The following is a 22,330-nucleotide window of genomic DNA, read 5'->3' on the forward strand; positions in this document are numbered from 1 at the left end:
TTTCAGCCTGCCCTTGTTGGCCTAAACTTCTACTCAAGGCTACAAAGTTTGAATTATAGAAAGTAAACAAATCCAAACAGAAATGGCTGCCTGCAAGGGGTGAGCAGGAGGCTTGGTTCTGCTCCAGGCTACAAAGTTTCAATTGTAGAAAGTAAATATATCCCAGACAGCAGGGCTTCCACTTGGTTCCCTGAGGGGTGTGACCAGCCTGCAAACCACCATGGGCCCCTCGCTCAGGCTGCTCCATGCCCCGAGGGAACCCCCACCCTGATCCTGGACACCCTTCAGGGCAAATGAGCTGGCCCCTACCTGTGCACCAGGCCTCTATCCTATCTAATAGAAGAGTAATATGCAGGTTGACCATCACTCCAACTCACAATATGGCTGCCCCATGTGGTCAAAGATCCTGCCCCTATGTGAACACAAGATGGCCAGCAGGAAATGGCAGTTGGAAGGGAACAGGTCTGCAAGGGAGGGCAATTGAAGGGAATCAACTCTGTAGGGGATGGCAGTTAGGGGTGGCAAAGTGGGATATGATCTCTTAAAAATATTTTTCTTAATATTTTTATTGATCTCAAAGAGGAAGGGAGAGGAAGAGAGAGATAGAAATGTCAATGATGAGAGAGAATCATTGATTGGCTGCCTGGCAGTCCCATATTAGGGATGGAGTCCACAACCTAGGCATGTGCCCTGATTGGGAATTGAACCATGACCTCCTGGTTCATAGATCAACACTCAACTACTGAACCACACTGGCCAGACTAGAAATATTGGGAAACCTTTTACCTCAAAACAACCCCCAACATCCACAGAAAATTATATACTTTTTACACAATAAATTGACACTATTCTTTTAAGGCAAAATGTTAAAAAGAATGTCAATAAGCAGAAAAAAAAATTCTCAAAAGCTATGGAGCAGAAAAGATTAGACTAAGAATACCCAAATGAATTTGACTTAACACTCTAAAAGTATCACAGGTGTTGATATTTGCATGATACATTCAAGCAGAATTTATAGCAACTTACCAGCTGTACTGTAAATAGTGTCTTATAAAAAGCCTATTAAGCAATAATTGCTATTCAATATTCATGGCTTAATGAAAGTTATTTGTTGCAATTTTGAGCCATTTTAGATTCGTCATTATGTAAAATTATGACATGTGGAAGCTGTTTTTATCAGTTAGCTTGGAAGAAAATATATGAACATATTCTAATTTTTTTCCATATGAAAAAAGAAAACATTGATTGCATTCAATTTAAATAGTTTGTGTATTTGTGTTAACAAAGCCTTTTCAAAATGCTACTTTAATTTTCTTTAAAGTTTGCCATTCAAGGCCATGGCATTAATATCTGAAATAAGGAAGTGATTTATAGTCACTTATATCCATTGGTCATAGAGACATATTTTGGGAAGTAAATCTCTATGCATAGGATAAGCTAGAAAGAGACTTATAAGAATTCAAGGTCAGGTTATATTGGATCTTAATGCTATTATTTAGTAAAGACTGTATTAAAATTTGACAAAAAGAAGACACATGAAATAATAGAAATATTAGGCTAAAATCAGCCCCACATTATCTATCAATTTTTGATAGTTTGGTAAAAATAGATTGAAGTAGGGAAAAAATACTTATCAAAGTTAAGTCAAATGTATACCAAGTGTTTCTTTTATTCTTATGTTAAATATTTTTAAATATTTCAGAGTATTAACATATACTCTAATTTCTTGTGTCTTGTTCTGACAACTACCAAATGTGGGTTATATTCTGAATATAAAATGTACTTATTATCATTTTAAAATAAAGGATTCAAACACTGTCCCAGATATGGCTTGTCACCGTTCCCTTAACCTGGCTGCAATCACTTGTCTTGGCTTCCAAAACTGCAGTCCTATTTATCTTCTCTTTCTACCTTACTTATTCTCCATCTCAGTCTCCTTTTATAGTGTCTCCTCTCTCTCTAATACTTTTCAAATGCTGAGTTTGCCCCAGGCTCCTTCCTTGAAACTCTGTTTCACTCACTCAGAGGTGATCTCACTCAGTTCCGTGACTAAAGAACCATTTATCTGCTGAGACCTGACAAATTTATCTTTAGCCTACACCTCTACCCTGAACTTCAGATTCATATAACTAAATGCTTACTAGGATAACAAATAGGGATCTTAAACTCGGCATGTTCAAAACTGAATTCTGTCCTTCCTCCCACTATTGCTCCTCCTACAGCCTTCTCATCTCTAGTGAGGACATCTCAAGGTGCTTCAGCCCAAACTCAGCATCATCTCACACAACACATTCAGCCTGTTTGTAAATCCTGTTGCATGTGCCTCAACACACATCCAAATTTTATTCAGTCCTTCCCATTTTCACTGGTATCATGCTGACAGGACAGTGGTCTGCAAACTCATTAGTCAACAGAGCCGAATATCATCAGTACAATGATTGAAATTTCTTTTGAGAGCCAAAATTTTTAAACTTAAATTTTTTCTAATGCCACTTTTTCAAAATAGACTTGCCCAGGCCGTGGTATTTTGTGGAAGAGCCACTCTCAAGGGGCCAAAGAGCTGGGTGTGGCTCGCAAGCCGCAGTTTGCTGACCACAGTGATAGGAGCCTTGCTTGGATTTTTGTAAAATTTCTTAACAGGACTCTGCTTCTACTTATACCAGGATTGTTCTAATCTTCTACCTCCTTTTCCCTGTTTCCAAACGTGCCAATATATTCTTGACGTAGTTGACAGAATAATCTCAAAAATAACACAGGCCAATTATTTCTCTGTTCATTCCCCTACTACTCCCTATTTCATTCAGGGTGCAACAGCATACAAGGTCTTACCTAACCAGACCCTTGCTTAGTTTTCTGAGCTTATCCAGTTGGGTTTCCCAGGCTCACTCTGCACCAGCCACACTGGTGGGCGTCCTTGAAGTTCCAGAGCATGCTAGCGAGAGGGTTAACATGAAAGGCAGGCAGATTAGGCAGGGGTCCAGTGGGAAACAAAGGCAGGTGGAACACAGGCAGGGGCAGACGTGGCAGTTTGAGCAAGGCTAATCGCAGAAACCAAACAAGCAGAAATAATAAAATGCTTTTGGACTCAAAGCGGGAGGTATGGGGAAACAAGAAAGGGCCTGCAGCAACAAGGTATACGAACACACAGAAACAGGAAAAGTTCAGAATAGGAAGAGAGAGAGAACAGATAGAAATAGGCAAAGTTCAGGACCATTGTTGGGCAAGAAAAATTGAGAGAATCAATCAGGTGATTCCACAGGTAGATATAGAAGCAAATATATACTCCTGGGCTACAAGCCTTTAACGGGCAGCTCGTTATTGTGCTCCCCTTCCCCATGTGGGAGGTCTGAATTTGCTTGTAATAAATTTTCCACAAGTTTGCTTAAATCTTCTGGTCCATGGAGCTCAGTTTTTGGCATCTGGAGGCAAGATCCAGGGAGAAAATCCTTGGCTCTCCATTCCGGTTATCACTAGCATGTTTCTTTTAATATGTGCTGCTGTTAGCCCTTTGCTCTAGCTTTTCTGCCTGTTTAAAACACTCTTCAATAGACAGCAATCTGGTCATCTCCCTCAATACATCAAATCTTTGCTTAAAAACCATCTTCACAATGAAGTTCCCTTGACCATCTTCCTCAGTGCTGCAATCTGACCATGCTGGAGTCCTCTTACCTTGCTCTCCATTTTTTATAGCATTTCGATATTTGCAAAATATTCTCTCACTTTTTCTATGTTACATGATTAAATGATTACACTTTTCTTCCTATACTCTAATGTCAGTGCCACATGGAGAGGAAAGGTGCCTGTTGTGTTCACAAGTATCTCCTTGAGAGTGTATCACCTATGGCATTGCCTGCCCAGAATAGATGGACACCAGTTGTTGAATAAACAAGTACAAATGTTTATCACAAAACAATCAACATCATCTTTGAAAAAATCCCCCAAGGTATTTTCATTTAAAGTGTATAACAATTTTATTAATCTGTGATCATTAAGGATATATGAATATACAAAGTGTACTTAAAAATATCATTGAATATTATATTTGATAATCTACCATAATGAGCAAATTCCTTACAAAATTAAAAGTACTCTTTTACTTCCTAATATTAACTTATTTGCAGATTTGAAATGATAATTTATCATTCATTATATAAAGCAAATATTTTCACTACCTATTACTTGCATTTTAATAGAAATTATATCTCAATTATATAAATGAGAAAATCAATAGCCTGACCCCAATAATTTTGAGTATCTTTTTAATATTCAATTTATATTCCATGAATATATTTGCATAGTCAAATATACTCATTTTACCACCTTTTCCACTACTGCATCCATTTTCTAAAATCTCGAAGTGATTATGTTGCACAAAACTCTACAGTACAAATATTGCATACCTTACTGAATATTTATCTTTATTCATTTGTAATCCTACCATCAGGGGAAAACTGCTGTTGTAAGCAAAGTTCTGCATGTTGCTTTGCCTCTTTTGACTTATTTTCCTTAGGAAACATTATTAGAAATGAGATTATTGGATCAAAGTATATAATGTATTACTATACCAATTACAAGATTACTGATTACTGATTAACCCCCCCCCCCCCCCCCAAAAAAAAAAATACCATAACAGCTTTACCAGTTAATATTCAGCAGCACTATATTTAATTTTGGGTCCTATTTTTGCTGCTTAAATGTTATTTTAAAATATTCTCTGTTTTACTTTTATTGAATAAAACTCTTTTATTGAAGTATAATACACATACCTTAAAATTCATTAATTTAATTGTACCATTCAGTGATTTTTAGGAAATTTGTAGAATTAGGAAATCATTTCTGTAATCCCATTTCAGAACATTTGTTTCAACTGTGTCAGAGGTTGACATGCAAATCTTTTGTTAATATTTGAGGTTTGAAACAGAAAAATGCATGCACACATGCTTCCCTGTCTGGAAAAGAATATGCATTAAAAAAATATTGGACTGTCATAATCCTTACATTTCTTTTATTCAAATAATCTCATTTAATTCCTTGGCCTGCCTGCTATTTTATTCCTATACCAGCCGGGAGTCAAGAGCCTTAACCACCACATTATAAACAGATCTTTATGTATTTCAGCCCATTTCAGTAGCTAAGAAACATAGTTCCCAATATTTCTGAAAGCATGCCAATATAAATTAGTAATTAACAGTTTTGTTTTGCAAATATACAATTTATAATAGTTTGTTCATTTCTTTCATGTTCTTGCTCTAAACCAACTTGTTTCTTTAGCCTTCTCAAGCTTTTTTATTTTTTTTATGTGACACATAAAATGAACAAGATAGACATTTCCCTTGCTCCTCACTCTTTGTCACTTCCCCTTAAAAACAGCCACATGGGAATCTTGCATCTTCAGACTTTTCCATCTTTCCTCTTCACTGTCATTCATGGACCCTGTGTCCTAATTATTTCTCAGTGGCTGTTGTTCCTTGTACAGTGACTCTCATACCAACAATTCTACATAGCTACATAGATATTTTCAACACTCTTGATGACAATGACCTTTTCCTCTATCCAACCCCAGACATTCATCTCTATGGTTATATATTTGTTTGTGTTATTACCCATAACTCTCTAAGGACTCCATGATCTCTAATCACAAACTCCCTCCCTCTTCTTTCCCAATTCCAGCAATTTTCTCAGCCTTCCTCACCCTGCTTATGTCCTCTCTTTTCTATTTAACAAGTTTAGAGTCCATGAACTGTTACTAAAATTACTCCCCTCTCTCACTTCATCATGCACAGTTAGCAAACCCCAGCTCTGCCTTTACCCCAATGCAGATGTACACGTTTGAAGGAAAGCACACAATCTCAATATTTGGTTTCACTTTAAACTCACAGATTACTAAATGTAAGTGGGCCCTGAAAGTAGGCACCATTCTCTTAGAATACTTACCCTTTGTTCCTTATTGAAGGACAAAATCATACATAAATACATTGTTCAACCTGAACCTCTGCTTCCTCATCACCAATGTGTGTCTCCTTTAAGTCTTCCCCAACCCACTTAATTTCAAATCCATAAGTCTAGTCACTCAAGCAAACACCTTGGAGATATCATTGACTCTGCTCTCTTTCTCAAAACCTGAAGTAAAGTGGTGGGGTCTTTCTTCAAAATTACAAATTCATCTTATTTACCATAACCTCCGCTGGCACTGAGCTAGACTAAACCATGGTCATTTCTCCTCTGGATCATTGCAGTAGCTTCTTAATAAGTCTCAATGCGTCAATTCTTATCTGACCCCACAATATTTGTGTTTTTTTGTTTTGTTTTTTAAGTAACTATAGAGATTTTTTCTTAGCCCCTTAATTGCATAAGACAATATATAGAAAGTATAGTGTCATATAGAATAATTGGGGAGGAGGAGAAGGTTGCAGTTGGGTGTGGAGAAAGATTGCAATTGAAAAAAAAAAGGTGATTATGTCTAAATTGAGAAGATTTATTTAATTTGATCATTTCTTTTTCCTTCTTTTAGAAGATAAAGCCCATGAAGACTGGGGTTCTTCTCTTTGTTTACTGCTATATTCCCAGAACTGTGAGGAGAGCATTCTTTTAGCAAATGTTTACAAAGGACACTCAAGTAGGAACATAAAAAGTATGATCAAGAGAGAGAAGTCCTCTCTCCTTTCCTGAATTTAAAGTTATAAAATAAGTTAATGGAAGAAAGGAAGGAGAGTGACAAGCTTAAATAATGCTATTTAAAACTTTGAATTTTTATATTCTATCCTAACTGGTAACAAAGAGATTAATTTTTATAAAATATGACAAGCATCCAATGGATGCTATAAGCATAGCATTAATTACTTTGTAATGATTTTAGAAAGTATGACATGAGCTCATTGCAAATAGGGTTTGCTCATTTAACATTGTTTACCTGGCTCCTTTTAAATTAACTGAGCAAAAAAATAGAAAAGGGTATAAGGAGTCAATCAAGGAAGATGTTGTAAGTTAGAAAATAGAGCTTGTGACTTTTTCCAACTAATTAATATTCATAAGATAAATCAGAAGAAAATTTAAATGGGGGAAGTGGGTAAAGAGATTAAATTACCAAAGAATGCAGAAGAATAAGAAAAATACATAATTAGATAAGAATGTCAAAAATACCATCTTTACTTAAAATATAATATAGTTTTTACATTTTATAAAGGTCTAGAGATATTTATTAGTTACTAGCAACAGTTATAATTATAATATCTCAACTTTACAAGTATATCATATTCAATAGATGATAAAATAAAATCTCAAGATAAGAAAGTAAACACAGATTTTAATTAAGGGAGTAGGCACAAAATGATCAAAACTTCTTTTTTATTTCCCCTTAATGGTTATTTTCAAAATGGAACACAATAAAAAACACACTAGAATAATAATTGAAACATTTTAGTCTAATTAGACTGAGTCACTTTGGAACTCTTTCACAAAGCTACTCCAAGGGAACAAACCTAATAACTCACATAAAATTATTTTTCTGATTATGAAAGTAGTATATACTCCTTGTAAAAATATGGAACAGTATGGAAATATTTGATTTGAGAAGCAAAGTCCTTGAAAATGCAAGGATTATACTTTTAACAGTTTATTTACATTAATTAACTTTTTACATGTGAACCTCAAAGCAAGGCTTTGTTCAGGTTGATAAGGAAAATGCAAAAATACAAGAGACCAGATCAGTTATAGACCCTCACAGATGGTAGATACCACCCATGTAATAGTGAAAAGCCACTACGAGGGATATAAATTTCTCTGATATATAGAAGGGGAGGAATACCATCAGGTGGGAAACATAAACATTTCACTGAATATAAGGCACTTGGAATTTACTCAGAAGGATGAATATATATAGTATGTCTGTTCTCTCAAAATGCCCATTACCCTGGAGTATTGGAGAATCAATCCTAAGAGCTTTGGCATAGACTCTGATAGGAAGGACAGCTCTTCATGCAATACCATGGAAATAAAAGCACTTCTCCAGCAGGCCAGCCTCTCTACTGAATACGGCAATTGCATTTGGAATTGCAGAGACAAAAGAAGTGGCATCCAGTTAGTCAGGTCAGCAAAATCAGTGTGTAAATCAGAGAATGGCACGTTGTACTCGCAATCAGATTAGGATAAACACTGATAACTGGTGAGTTGTGTGTGAATATTTATGAGCGATGAACAGCAAGAGAAAAATAAGCACAGTGGGCAGGCATATGAGTGATCAGGCTTTAAGAAATTCAGTCTAGTCAAACTTTTAGAAGTCTAAGGACAGAATAATTGGAATAAAACTGTACATAATATTGTAGAGCAACTCAAAGACTGAGCAGTGAGTTCTTTGCATATACTAAGTAAGATAACTGATTGGATCCAGCAAAGCTTATAGAATTGGGAAAGAAACAATCATTCTTGTCCCAAACAATTCATCTAGACATTGTAGATTTAGAACTTTTACATTTGTTTAAATAGAAAAGATAGGCAAATTATATAATCAGGTTTAATAAGGAGAAATCAGAAATAGTTAAAGTGAAACAGAAAAAAGTAAATTATTGGGTTCTAGGCTTAAGATATAAATATCTGTTGGAAGCCATTGTTCTATCTACTTCACTTCTTATAAGATATCGAGGTTTCTATCCTGAAATAGAAATCACCATGTATACAGATGTTATATGGTCCTTGTTATATCAACCTGTGGAAACTGAAGCTCAAGGAACCTGTGCAAATGGAATAATTCTGGCTAATGCTATTTCTGTGAGTAAAACGATGCTCAGTCTGACCCAGTGGTCTTGTGACTTCTTCCAGCACACAAGAAACTGTGTCAGGATAGCTTGCAATTAGGGTGAACTCAGACATTTCACAGTCCTTGCCATTATCAATGTAATTGTTAAAGTAAACTTTTTTCAGGTCAGTGTTTTTATCATAATTATACCAATAAAATTAGAGACTCTTCTACAGGCAACACAAATGTCACTTCCAACTAGAAATGTTTCAGAGTAGAGAGATGTAGGAGAGGGAAGGTGAGAAGAAAGGTGTAACGCTGGAAATCTATTTTCTTTGAATTTGTATCTAAATGATAGGATATGATCTTGGGCTGCATTATAATGTTGCAATGTCAGAAAAGCATTTGTGAAAACATTTTCAAAACTTCTTAGAACCTGCAAACTCTCAGAAACAAAAGGAAAGAACCAGGTAGCTTTTGGAAATGACTTCCTCTATTTACAATCAAAGAACAAATCATTGTCAAAATCCAACCATGGGAAATACATTGAGTCACCAGATGAGACTCCATAGGGCTCCACATATTTCTCCTTAAGTCATGAGAATCCCAAAATGGAAATGTCTCACCCTAGCTAGTTTCAAAATTTGCTACATATTACTTAAGTCTATTTAGATGTATATTGAGTAAATATCATTCCTTCAATCATTCAGTCATTTATGCCTAATTTGTGCCAAGCACAATTTGCCTCCTTTTTTGCTGTAGTAGAAATATATCCAACTGATGACCCTGCCTCTTGTCCTCATATCATCAAATCTTAATTATGTATTTTCCCAAACCTTAGCTCTACTACTCTGAGCCCCTTGATATCAGACTTCTCCCTAACGGTAAATTTTGACCTATATATTTCCTAGCATTACTAACAATAGACAAGCAGGACCATTTTGTTATTATCATCAACAGGTGGATAAAAATACATGATTTGGAGAAATAAATAAAATGTGAGTAGACAAAGACATATATATATATATATTTATATATATATATATTTATATATATATATATTTATATATATATATTTACTTAATGTATCAATAATACTTTATCTGCAAATATGTTAATATTATCAGAATGGTTCTTTTGTACTCATTATAAAGAAGTTAACATTCTCTATCAGTTAGAATTTTATACTTGAATTATCATTGTTGGTAGTGATACTTATTAAATAGATTTAGAGTTAGCACCATAACACCAAGGCAATGGTTAAGGCTGCCAAGCATTCAAAAATTTCCCGTATTAAAATTCATTAACTTAAACCCCAGGAGGTAATACTGAATATCCAATATTCATGTAAAACTGACAGTTTATTATTTTATTGCATTTTTTTAAAATGTGCTATTAAATATTCCACACAGAAAATGTTGATTTCCTTTTTATACAAAGCCCTTGGCTAGCATTCTCCATTTTCCTATGAAAGGGAATGAATACAAATATACTGGAAGCACAATTTGAAAGTCATTTTTATCCCAATGTCAGATTTTATTTTCTCCTGGCTTTCAAAAACTAAACGAGGGGCAGATCATTATATTAGGTATTAGTTATCATGATTAATTGCATAAAGCACATTGATAGTATTTTGACTTAAAATATAAATTAATGGGCTTCTCATCAGAATCTCAGGGTGGAAAACATGTGTGCTTTTCCTCTGCATTCACTTTTCATAAAAATAAACCCACTATCTCATTTCATATGACATATATTTGATTGTACACTCTTTAAGTGCAAAAGTACCACCTTGTGTTGTAGTTGATATGTGCTAGTCAATAAAATTTAAATGGATAGATGAAAATTTGAATTAATTCTTAAACTTATTATTTTATAAATAATTTACATTTATCCAAAGAAATTCTTATGCATAAACATTTCATTTCTTCCTATTATTATTCAACTAGAGGCCCAGTGCACGAAATTCATGCATGGAGGTGGGAGGGTTCTTCAGCCCAGCCTGCACCCTCTCCAAATTGGGACCTTTCGAGGGATGTCTGACCATTGTGACAGGGACCAAGGACTGACTCCCATTCACATAGCATGCTGTTCGGTCATCCAACCAAGTGTGAGAGACAAAGGGAGGGGAAAATGTCTTTAACAGGTATTTGAAGACTAACTGATAGTTTGTACTTTAATGCTATGTTTGAATTGTCCCTATTACTTCCTATTAGTAAAAGGATGGGTTCATGCTTTCTACTTTCTTAAGAAGTTTTTTCCTCATTAATCATGAAAGATAATTTAAAATTTTCCATAAAAATATATTTCTCATCCTTGATTATATGTGAACACCTTTTATTTGCCCAAATAAGGTATTAGATTTGAATATCAAAACATACAATAGTATGAATATACCTGCTGTAATTAAACTAATATTTGATAAATACAAAAGTAATATATTTTCATGCATGTATTTTCCTGAAACATATTAGACATCAGTAGCTTTCATTTATAATCAAACACAAATATTAAAGCAATTTTTGTTAACGTTAAAAGCAGAAATAATATGTGTGAAATTACTAGCATCACATTACTACTATTAAATAAACATGCCCAAACATTAAGGTCCTATTTCTTTAAAACAAAGGAATACACCCAAGGTACAAGGCATAGTTAACTCTGACTTTGCAGGAAAGTAAACAATAACCTGCTGTCCCTTGAGATGCTACAAGAGATAATTATGACAGACAGGTACTCAGTAATTGTTTTCAACAGAGTTATTATAATAGCACTAGTGGCCCGGGGCACAAAATTCATGCTTGAAAGGGGGGGGGAGGGGGTGTTCCTCAGCCCAGCCTGCACCCTCTCCAATCAGGGACATCCCTCTCACAATCTGGGACCACTGGCTCTTATCTGCTCAACTGCCTGCCTGCCTGGTTGCCTTTAACTGCCTCTGCTTACCCACCTGATCGCCTCTAACCTCTCTGCCTGCCTTCCATATCGCCCCTTACTGCCTCTGCCTGCCTGCCAGATCACCTCTAACTGCCTCTGTCTGCCTGCCTACCTGATTACCGATAACTGCCCTTCCCTGCCAGCCTGATATCACCCCCAATGGCCCTCTCCTGCTGGCCTGGTTGTCACCAACACCCCTCCCACTGATCTTGCCCCCAACTGCCCTCCACAGCAGGCCTGATCTCACCCCCAATAGCCCTCCCCTGCTGGCCTGATATTTCCCCCAACTGCCCTCCACTGCCACCCAATTTGGTTCTGATTGGTTGCTTTCTATGCCAGTCAGTGTCTCTGGGCCTATCAACAAGGCCTGATCAGAAAGGTGAGGCTGATCAGCAGCCCCAGGGGAAGCCTCGAGAGAAATGGAGGCATGGCTGCTAGACCTGCATAGAGAGAAAGAAAGAGGCAAGTGCTGATCAACAACTGCCACACAGGCTACAGATCAGACCCTGCTTTTTCCTTCAGGCCTCTCTCTCCAGGCCTGATTTGCATCCCCCTTAGCATTCAATGCTGGGTCACTGCACCTGCAGCTGCAGAAGTCAGCACTGTGTCGCTACAGCAACCCAGCACTGACTGCAGGACTGGCTTCCAGTTGGTTGAGCCTCTGGTGGTGACAGACCCAGGGTTTTTATATATTAGGATCATAAACATGGTATCGCTCATTAATCCATTGCAAACCATTACTATACATTCAGCCTCTGTGGTGCATTACTTACTGTGCAAATAAACAATAATACAGAAAACTGGAAATGCTTCCAAACAAGCAGATTGATAGCAGAAATTATTCAGCGAATGAGAAAGCCTTCAGCAGCTTCAGAAGTGCTTGCTACATAAGAATGATTAAGCATTTCTGTACAAAACCACAAATCACAATAATGATCAGATGAAAAGTTTCAATAAGAAACCTAAATGCACCAGCTGGCCTCCATCACACAGCAATGTTACATTGTAAAATGATGACAGTCTGAATCGCAGGGCTGGCAGCTTCAGAATGCTCTGTCTCAAGTTAGCTCTCTGTTTTGACAAGCACATCATAAAGAAAAACTGACAAATCAAAAGAACATCAAACATTTAACACTTGCAAAGGGAAAAACAAAAGCATAAATGATTTTCCATACTGACAGCTCTTAAAGTTCTAGAAAGCATTTTATAAAAAGCTCTGTAACACTCTGTAAAAATATGTATAATATTCCTAATCCATACTAAATTTTGACCATTATGCCTCAATACAGTAATGGAAGGTGTTTACTGGAAAGTAAACATGTGGGCTTTTTAAAAATAATAAACTATAGATCATATATAGATGATGTATTATAGCAATGTACACCTGAAACCTACATACTTTTATGAATTAACTAGAGGCCTGGTGCATGAAATTCATGCATGGAGGTGTCCATCGGACCAGCCTGCACCCTCCTCAATCTGGGACCCACAATCCAGGACCCACAATCGCCTGATTGCCCCTACTGCTTCTGCCTGCCAACCTGATCACCCCCTAATCACTCCCCTGGCAGCCTGATCAATGCCAAACTGCTCCCTTTTGGGGTTGATTGGCCCTAACTGCTCTCCCCTACAGGTCTGGTCACCTCTACTGGTCTCCTCCTGCCAGCCTGAGCACCCTCAACTTCCCTCCCTTGCTGGTCTGGTTGCCTCCAACTGCCCTGGTCCTCCCCAACTGTCCTCCCCTGCAGGCCCGGTCACCCTAATTGCTCTCCCCTGAACACCTGGACCATTCCAACTGCCCTCCCCTGCTGGCCTGAACCCCCACAACTGCCCTCCCCTGATGGCTATCTTGTGGCAGTCATCTTGTGTCCACATGGGAGTGGACATCTTGTGTGTTGGAGTGATGGTCAATTTGCATATTATCTCTTTATTATATAGGATGTCACCTCAATAAGTTCAATAAAAAATAAAGTCTAATTGTGACATTGAATTTTGCTGCTGTTCTCAGTCTTAAAATTTGAAAGACAGATTAGGACCTAGATAAACACATGGCTCAACCTCTCACTTCCCTTTGGTCCTTATTTTCTCAATGCAGCCATTCCTGGTTACCCTATTTAAACTTACAGCATCCACTCCTTCCAGTTCAACAACATATTCCATCACTCTCCTTTACTTTCTTTTCCTCCATAAAACTAGGTTTCCATACCTCTCTAGTAAAACCCATGAAACAAAGACTTACTTACTAAATATTTACTGCAGGAACAAATAGAATGGATTATTATAATTTTTAATATATTTTTATTGATTTTAGAGAGGAAGGGAGATGGAGAGATAGAAACATCAATGATGACAGAGAATCATTGATCGGCTGCCTCCTGCACACCCCATAACTCAGACATGTGCCTTGACCTGGAATTAAATAATGATCTCCTGGTTCATAGGTTGATGCTCAACTACTGAACCATGCCAGCAGGGTTAGACTGGATTATTATGTCTAGTTTAAGAGCTCAATCAATCTGTTAAATATTACATGTTTTTACTACTTGCTTTATCATCTCTAGAATCTGCCATTTTTAGAAAACTAACATTTGTTAAGATATCCTAGATACTAAATATGTTATCTAATTATTTTCATTTATTATATTATTTGTCTTATAAAATTAATTTTAAATTAATATTAAAATGTAGCCATTTTTATATGAGAGATTCAAATGAAATTCAGAAAGAATGCCCAACTTCATAGAATTAATAAGAGGCAAGCAAAAATTCAAGCCAAAATCTTTATTTTCACAATAAAACAAGGTGTTCAATGATTATTCTCTATTTACTATACTTAAATATGGGCTATTTTTGTTGCTTTCAGATATTTTATTCAAAACATGATGCTTTCTTATTAAATATATGTTTTAAATATTATGTTTTTAATCTCTTTCTAATCATGCTGTATTTCGCAGCACAGTACAAGTCAGGGTTGAGTTACTTTTAAAGGTTTTATTTTATGTGAAGTCAATTAAACTAACTCATACTTAATGACACTTAATCTGCTATGAACATTTATAAAAGACCAGATATATAAAGAGTTATAAATGTCATGAATACTTTAAAATATGAGTTATGATTGTTTTTAAATAGGGAAGAGAGGATTATTTGTAAAAGTTCATAAGCATAACATTTCCTGATAATACTGTAATTTTTATTTGCCAATTTTTAAAACTACTGTCACTTTAAATCACAGAACTTCCAGGATTGCTTTGTCTACTACTACTTTCATAGTCATGTGATTGATTCTGAATATTCATGTTTTCAATTTTAGAATACATATTTTCAAGGACACTTTTAGAGTTTGTGTATCAGGTAAGTCTGAATGAACATTCTAGAGTAAGTCATTTAAACCTAATGCTTCTGAAGTGATTGTTCATTGATAGTGAAGCCAGAATCTGATAGTCACTTTTCTTTTTTTCAACCTTTGGAAATCTTCCATTAGTTGGGAAGGATGCCAAAGCTTTCTTCTCTGAAGAAGAAGGATGTAAAACAGATCTGAATCAGTATAGCATTACATCAATTTTCTCTTTCTTGGCAAAACTACAAATGCATACACACAAAGATTTTAAATTCCTATTAGCAACACAAGCTTTTGACTCGAATCTAGCCGTGATTCAAAGTTATTGCTACAAATCTGCTTATGTCTCTATTGACTCTTGAAACAAAAGGACGAGTCTTCCATTACAGAGGAAGCATGTATTGATCCAGGGTTTCTGAGTCAGTCTACCATCAAGTATATAATAAAAATGTTTTCACTAACTCTGGACCAAGAACCACATGTATAATATTACAAGCAGAAATTTCTCAAGTTAAGGAAGTTGAGCCCTTATGCTCCAAAAGTCATATTTCTCATTTGCTCTTTCTTTTCTTTTTTAAATTACATGTTAGCAGTAAGAATCTCTGGCACCTACCTCCAACCCCAGGGTCCTGCCTAACACAGCCCAGGGAAACGACAAGCAGAGTTCAGGCCAAATAAAGAAAAAATTCAAAGCAATCAAAGCATGCCCACACGAGTCAAACAGGAATAAGGTTAAAAGAAAGGGGAAAGACTTAGTGTTGAGACTAGAACATGAACTCAGTTATTAGAACAAAACATTAATGTCAAAGCTGGATAAATCTATGTCCTGCCTCTGGTTTTGGGTTAGAGTCTCATGGTACTAGTATGTACAAAAACAGGGGAAAGGACAATGACTAATATTTGCTGTCCATGAAACATGCACTAACTTCAAAGTAATACACTGTATATAAATTACCAAATATATAATCTATTTAAAATAGTATATAACATAGCTGCAAAAAGAGAGAAGAAGAAGAAAGCTCTGTTTGTAGGAATAAATCCAAAACATTTTATAAAGTAAACCCATATAGAGAAGATAATGGGAAATTCAAAGGGAAAAGAAAATTAATAAAATCTATGTTTATATGTGAATAAAATATTTCTGTAAATATTTAAAATACACTGAAAACATCATTTGATCCAGGGGGGAAAAAAACGTACTAGATAGTATGGGACAAACTGGGAGGGAGTCATTTCCCTGTATATAATTTAGTATATTTTAAATATGTGAATCCATCCTTATTCAAATAACAATAAAAACACCACAATAAATGTGTGTTTTTTTTAAATATGTACTAGTGCTAAAAACTAAGGACCTGCTGACACAGCCTTTAAAAAATAGGTGTTAAGAAATAAACCTTTCACAATTTAATGCCTACAGATTTACATGCATCTGCACATATTTTCTTTTTTGTTTCTGATAAGACTGAGGAAGCACCTCTCTTTCAAACACAGAATACTTTCTACACATCCACAGGTAGATAGGACCTCTGACGCCTCATTGTCGCAAATACTTTGATTCTGTTTCTCCCACACCACACAACTCCCCTGGCTTCACTGAATGCAAATCAGTACCAAAAGCTCTCTGGCAATGAGCTCAAACCCTAAAGTAAAACAAATTATTGTAAAACAGTATTACAAAACCAAAAATCTTGATATAGAGAAGATAATGGGAAATTCGAGGGGAAAAGAAAATTAATAAAATCTATGTTTATATGTGAATAAAATATTTCTAGTGCGTGTTGTGTGGTGTGGGAGAAACAGAATCAAAGTATTTGCGACAGTGAGGCGTGAGAGTTCCCATCTACCTGTGGATGTGTAGAAAGTATTCTGTGTTTGAAAGAGAGGTGCTTCCTCAGTCTTATCAGAAACAAAAAAGAAAATGTGTGCAGATGCATGTAAATCTGTAGGCATTAAATTGTGAAAGGTTTATTTCTTAACACCTATTTTATAAAGGCTGTGTCAGCAGGTCCTTAGTTTTTAAATATCAAGAAAATGACTCCCATCATTTTCTCCTAGAACATGTCTTCTATTTCCTTCACTCCCCTAATTGTTCTACTATGAATTGCAACCCCAAACTATCAAAATTTAATAGTCCTTTTCCTGTGAATATCACAGTCAACTTCTCTGCAGAATGGACACAGTCAACATTTTTCTCCATGTTAACATTTCTCTCTTGGCTTTGCTTTCACCATAGACTCCTGGTTTTTTTCTAATTCATGAGTTGCTCCTTCTGTTTCCTTTGTAGGCTCTTCCACTAAGCACTGCAGTTTCCCAGGGATTTGTTCTTTTCTTTGTTTTCAGTCTCTCCCTCATCCATTTCCACAAATTTCATATACTGGAAATCTCACTGGCCTTTTACAACTTAGCAATGTTTCAATTTCAAATGAGACTTATTGTTCTCACTTCCAGGCTTAGAGAAGTGATTCTTAAAATGGAGTCACAACCTGCCAACGTGACTAATACAATGAGTTGAAAATCATTGTAGACTGTTATCTCCCCTTGGTTCTCCATGTGAAATTAATCAGTGGGCCTTGTTTCTACTTTTAGGGTGTATTACCGATGATCCACTTCTCTCCATCTACAACACCTATCCTAGTCTAGGCCACACTCTAGTTCATTTGTCCCCCTGCTCATATGATCTCCTTATTCAGGGCCTTCACACATGTTTCCTCTGCCTCCTCTGCCTCACTCTTCTTCCTTGACTTTACCTTATAACCTCCATTTAATCCTCCATGTGCATGCCTTGATATCATACCCTTATGAGGTCTGACAGCTCTATCAGTTAAGGTAGCATACCAATTCCATCTTGGTCACATAGTGATTGCATAGTGTATTTATATACCTATTCCTTAATTAAAAAAAAAAAAACTGCACATATTAGATTTTACCCTCCATAAAAGAAAAATGGATGTCTCCTTTATTAACTCATGCCATTCTTACAACTATGACCATATTACAGGTAAACAATAGCTGAATGGATGAATGAATGAAAACATACACACACACATACATGCATGTATATATACATAAATAAATATAATACCATTACTACTCCCAAGAATTTGTGTGTGTGTCAATTAAGAGCTCAATGCAAAAGATATTACATGTTTTTAAATGGAGTTTACTAAAAATATAAAGCTGTCTTTTTATAATTTAATATTTTTCTTTTGTCACTTATTTTTTGCAATTCCACATTAAATTATAAATGCTGTAGATGAAAAAAAATACTATTTTAGGTCCCTCCAAGTAAATAATTTAAAATCAATTCTAAATTTCACTAACTGAAGAAAATGCAGTGTGGACTCATTATGTGGACTGCACATGATTTAGAAGATTTATACATTTTAGTAACTAAATTGACAGACTTAAAATGAGTAGAGAAAATGTAAAACTCAAACCATTTTTATTTTGTAGACTTATAGGTGTCCCTATATTTCAAGAGCCCAGATCTGCACTCAAATGATGTATTCATAGGAACTAGGATAGTAGCCAATTGCTGATAAAGATAAGTGGCAATATTTGTGATTTATTAACCTGTCTTCACCAAGTTCTTTCCTGAGGTAATTGTCCAATGAAAATAAATAGAGCCCTTGTTAACAAGCTAGAGTGATACAACTACATAAAGTGAAATTGCATTCTAAAAAGACAATCATTAACTTTCAGACTGTTTTTCCATAGAGAATTAAGTCTATTCTCAGCAGAGTAAAATATAGCAATAGAATAGTAGAAAAGAGACCATACATATGACCATTAATTCCATTCTTGCCAATTTTGCTTTTGCCAACTATACTGTTATGTTACATAACATAGCCCAAAATTGCATGAAAATAGACTATTCAATTTTTCAAATATTTTATACTTAGATGCATATTGTCTCTATATGGAATTATATGGCTATATATCCATTGAATTAACCTGAGACTATAGTATATTTTATTCTTAATTTGGAATTACCACAATAGCTAGCACATTGCCTTACTCATAGTGAGTACTCAAAAGATATGCACTAAGTTGAGAATATTTTTTCCCATTTACTTGAATGTAATATAGAGTAATAGGAAGAAAAAACAATGCATTACAGAGATATTTATAATGCAATGATGATTTCTCAGAAAATTTGAGAAAACCTAAGAAATAATATGTCTCTTTGGCACTATGCTAATTAGTATTCAATGATATTTTAAAAAATAATTCAAGCTAACTAAAACAGCTGTATATATTAGAAAATGATACTTCTTATAAATCTAATACAACAAATACATTTAAATTCCTCTTTAATTACCATTATGTTCATATATTGTCAATAAAATGTATTCATCTTTTGCTTGATAATTCACTAGATTAAAGAACAAGGTTATATGGGCTTTTCAGGATCCATTAAGATCTGAGGGTGATTGATCACCGAGGTCTAGAACATGGAAAGCAACACAAAGAACACACAGAACTTTTAGTATATGTAGAAAAAGATTTTCCTAAAACAGTATTTTCATTCTGCACACTATAGAAATGGATTACTAAAGTATTTTTTGTAAAATTAACTTTTACCATCCTCTGAAAGTACTTTTCTACAAACAGAAAATAAATCTCTAAAAAAAAAGCAAGTATATAATTTGATAAGCTATATATTTAGATTCCAATACAAGTAGCTCTCCATCCCCCCTGAAGCTGTAAAATTTAATCAGCTTCAGAACTGGTCAAAAATCACTGTTAAAATTGTAAGTATAAAACACTCTGTACTACATTTATTTAAAAATTCTGTGAATTTTTTGTTTGTCACTTGTCAACATTATCCCTTTAAAAAAAATTCTTGGTAGAAGGATCAATAAGATAGATGTTACAGCCGAAACTGGTTTGGCTCAGTGGATAAAGCCTTGGCCTGGGGACTGAAGGGTCCCGGGTTCGATTCCAGTCAAGGGCATGTACCTTGGTTGCGGGCACATCCCCAGTAAGGGGTGTGCAAGAGCAACTGATTGATGTTGAAATGTTTCTGACTCTCTATCCCTCTCTCTTCCTCTCTCTGAAAAATCAATAAAATATATATTAAAAAAAAAAAAGATAGATGTTACAAACAATATAAAGAATTTCTAATTGTCACATCAGCAGAAACTGGATGCACAAGAAAGATGTGCAATAATTCCTAAATTGTACAGATGACACAGACATGTAAGACTTTTCCTATTCAATAAACGAGGCATGTGGCCCACCAGCTGCAAATTTGACATGCTTATAGCCATTTTATCATTTCTAAATATTAAGTATGGCTTATAAGATACACATTATAGTATCTTTGTTAAAATTTTTTTATATACATTTTAATGAGTTTCTACAGAGAGGAGGAGAGAGGGATAGAGAGCTAGAAATGTCGATGAGAGAGAAACATCAACCAGCTGCCTCCTGCACGCCCCCCACCGGGGAAGTGCCCACAACCAATGTACATGCCCTTGATCGGAATCGAACCCGGGACCCTTCAGTCCGCAGACCAACGCTCTACCACTGAGCCAAACCGGTTTCGGCTATCTTTGTTAAATTTTTGTTAAAAAAATGTTTGTCCCCTCCAGCAATGTTGTTTTATAATAAGAAGTCTTTAATTTTTTTTTCTTTTTAAAAATATGTATTTTTATTGATTTCAGAGAGGAAGGAGATAAAGAGAAACACCAATGTGAAGAGAGAATCATTGGTCAGCTGCCTCCTGCACATCCCCCATGGGGGGATCAAGCCCAGAATCTAGCATGTGCCCTCACCAGAAATGGAAACATGGCCTCCCAGTTCATAAGTCCAGGATCAACCACAGAGCATGCCAGCTGGGCTAATTTTTGTCTTTAATAATCAAGCTTTTAGTTCATTGCATAGAAACACCTACTTCGTGATTTTATACCTGAGTTAGGAAATATTTGGTCAGAAGAAAACAGGTAATTGGGATCTAGGAGCCAAGGATAGACAGGATTATCTATATTCAAGTTCAGACAGATCACGAGAATTCTCCTTTAATATTACACAGTGTTTTACAAAGTACCAAACTTTAAAAAGATATTAGCTTGTGATAACATGTAATAAATAACTTCAAAATGCAATGGGTATTTAATTTTAATGCCTTTAACTTTTTTTTTCAATTTTTTAAACCATTTACATTTAATGTTATTAATGATAGGTACTCATTTGATGCCATTTTTATTCTATACCCCTGTGTTCCCTCTTCGCTTCCTATTTCTTTATTTTTACAGTAGACCCTTTAGCATTTCTTGCATTGCTGGTTTGGTGGAGATAAATTCCTTTAGTCTTTTTTTGTCTGTGAAGCTCCTGATTTCCCCTTCAATTTTGATTGATAGTCTTGCTGGGTACAGTATTCTTGGATTCAGACCCTTTCTTTGCATGACTTTGTATATTTCATCCCATTCCCTTCTGGCCTGATAAGTTTCTGTTGAGAAATCAGTTGTTAGTCTGATGGGGGTTCCTTTATATGTAACTTTCTGTCTCTCTCTGGCTGCTTTTAAGATTCTAACTTTGTCATTGGTGTTTGCCAATTTAATTATAATATGTCTTGGCGTTGGTCTTCTGGGATCCATTTTGCTTGGGACTCTGCGAGCATCTTGGATTTGTGTGGGTTTTTTCTTCTCTATCTCAGGAAAATTTTCTGTCATTATTTCTTGAAATATGTTTTCCATATCTACCTCGGTTTTCTTTCCTTCCGGAACCCCTATTATTCGAATATTGTTTTGTTTTGCATTGTCCCAAAGCTCCCGTAGGCTCTCCTCCTGCTTTTTAATTTTTTTTTCTAGAAGCTGCTCTAATTGGGTATTTTTTTCCATCTTGTCTTCTAGCTCACTGATGCGATCCTCTGCTTCTTCTAGTCTGCTCTTGATGCTTTCTATTGAGTTCTTCATAGTAGCGATGTCATTTTTCATTTCATCTTGAGTCATCTTCATTTCCTCTTGGGTTTTTTTCATTTCCTCTTGGGTCTTACTCATATTGTCAAATTTGTCTTCCATTCTTTTTAGCCATCTTAAGATCGTTACTCTGAATTCTTGCTCTGGTAGGTTGCTTACCTCTATATCGTTTACTTCCTTTTCTGGTGAAGCCTGTTTTTCTTTCATATGTGGGCTGTTTTTTGGTCTCCCCATGATCTAGGATGTCTGGTTGTGTAGTTCTCTCTCTCCTGCTTTGATTTAAAGGCACAAAATACAACACAACCAGGTACAACACACAAGGCACTGAATAGAAATGTGTTTGCGATATTAATAACCACCAATAAGGGTGACTAGAACCCAGCTAACAAAAACATACAA

General features: G+C 35.6%; 1 protein-coding gene and 1 long non-coding RNA gene across 4 annotated transcripts in view; one reads left to right on the top strand and one right to left on the bottom strand.

The window, feature by feature from the left end:
- Positions 1 to 22,330, bottom strand: part of SPOCK3 (SPARC (osteonectin), cwcv and kazal like domains proteoglycan 3) — a 307,350-nt gene that overhangs the window by 105,470 nt on the left and 179,550 nt on the right. The gene's annotated exons all lie outside the window — the stretch shown is intronic.
- Positions 6,968 to 21,140, top strand: LOC118711353. The gene is made up of 3 exons (XR_004985679.2): positions 6,968 to 6,979; positions 9,196 to 9,201; positions 21,011 to 21,140. It is a non-coding gene; the product is annotated as an uncharacterized LOC118711353 (long non-coding RNA).

This window comes from Pipistrellus kuhlii, unplaced genomic scaffold, assembly GCF_014108245.1.
Source record: "Pipistrellus kuhlii isolate mPipKuh1 unplaced genomic scaffold, mPipKuh1.p scaffold_m20_p_8, whole genome shotgun sequence".
Classification (NCBI taxonomy): Eukaryota; Metazoa; Chordata; class Mammalia; order Chiroptera; family Vespertilionidae; genus Pipistrellus; species Pipistrellus kuhlii.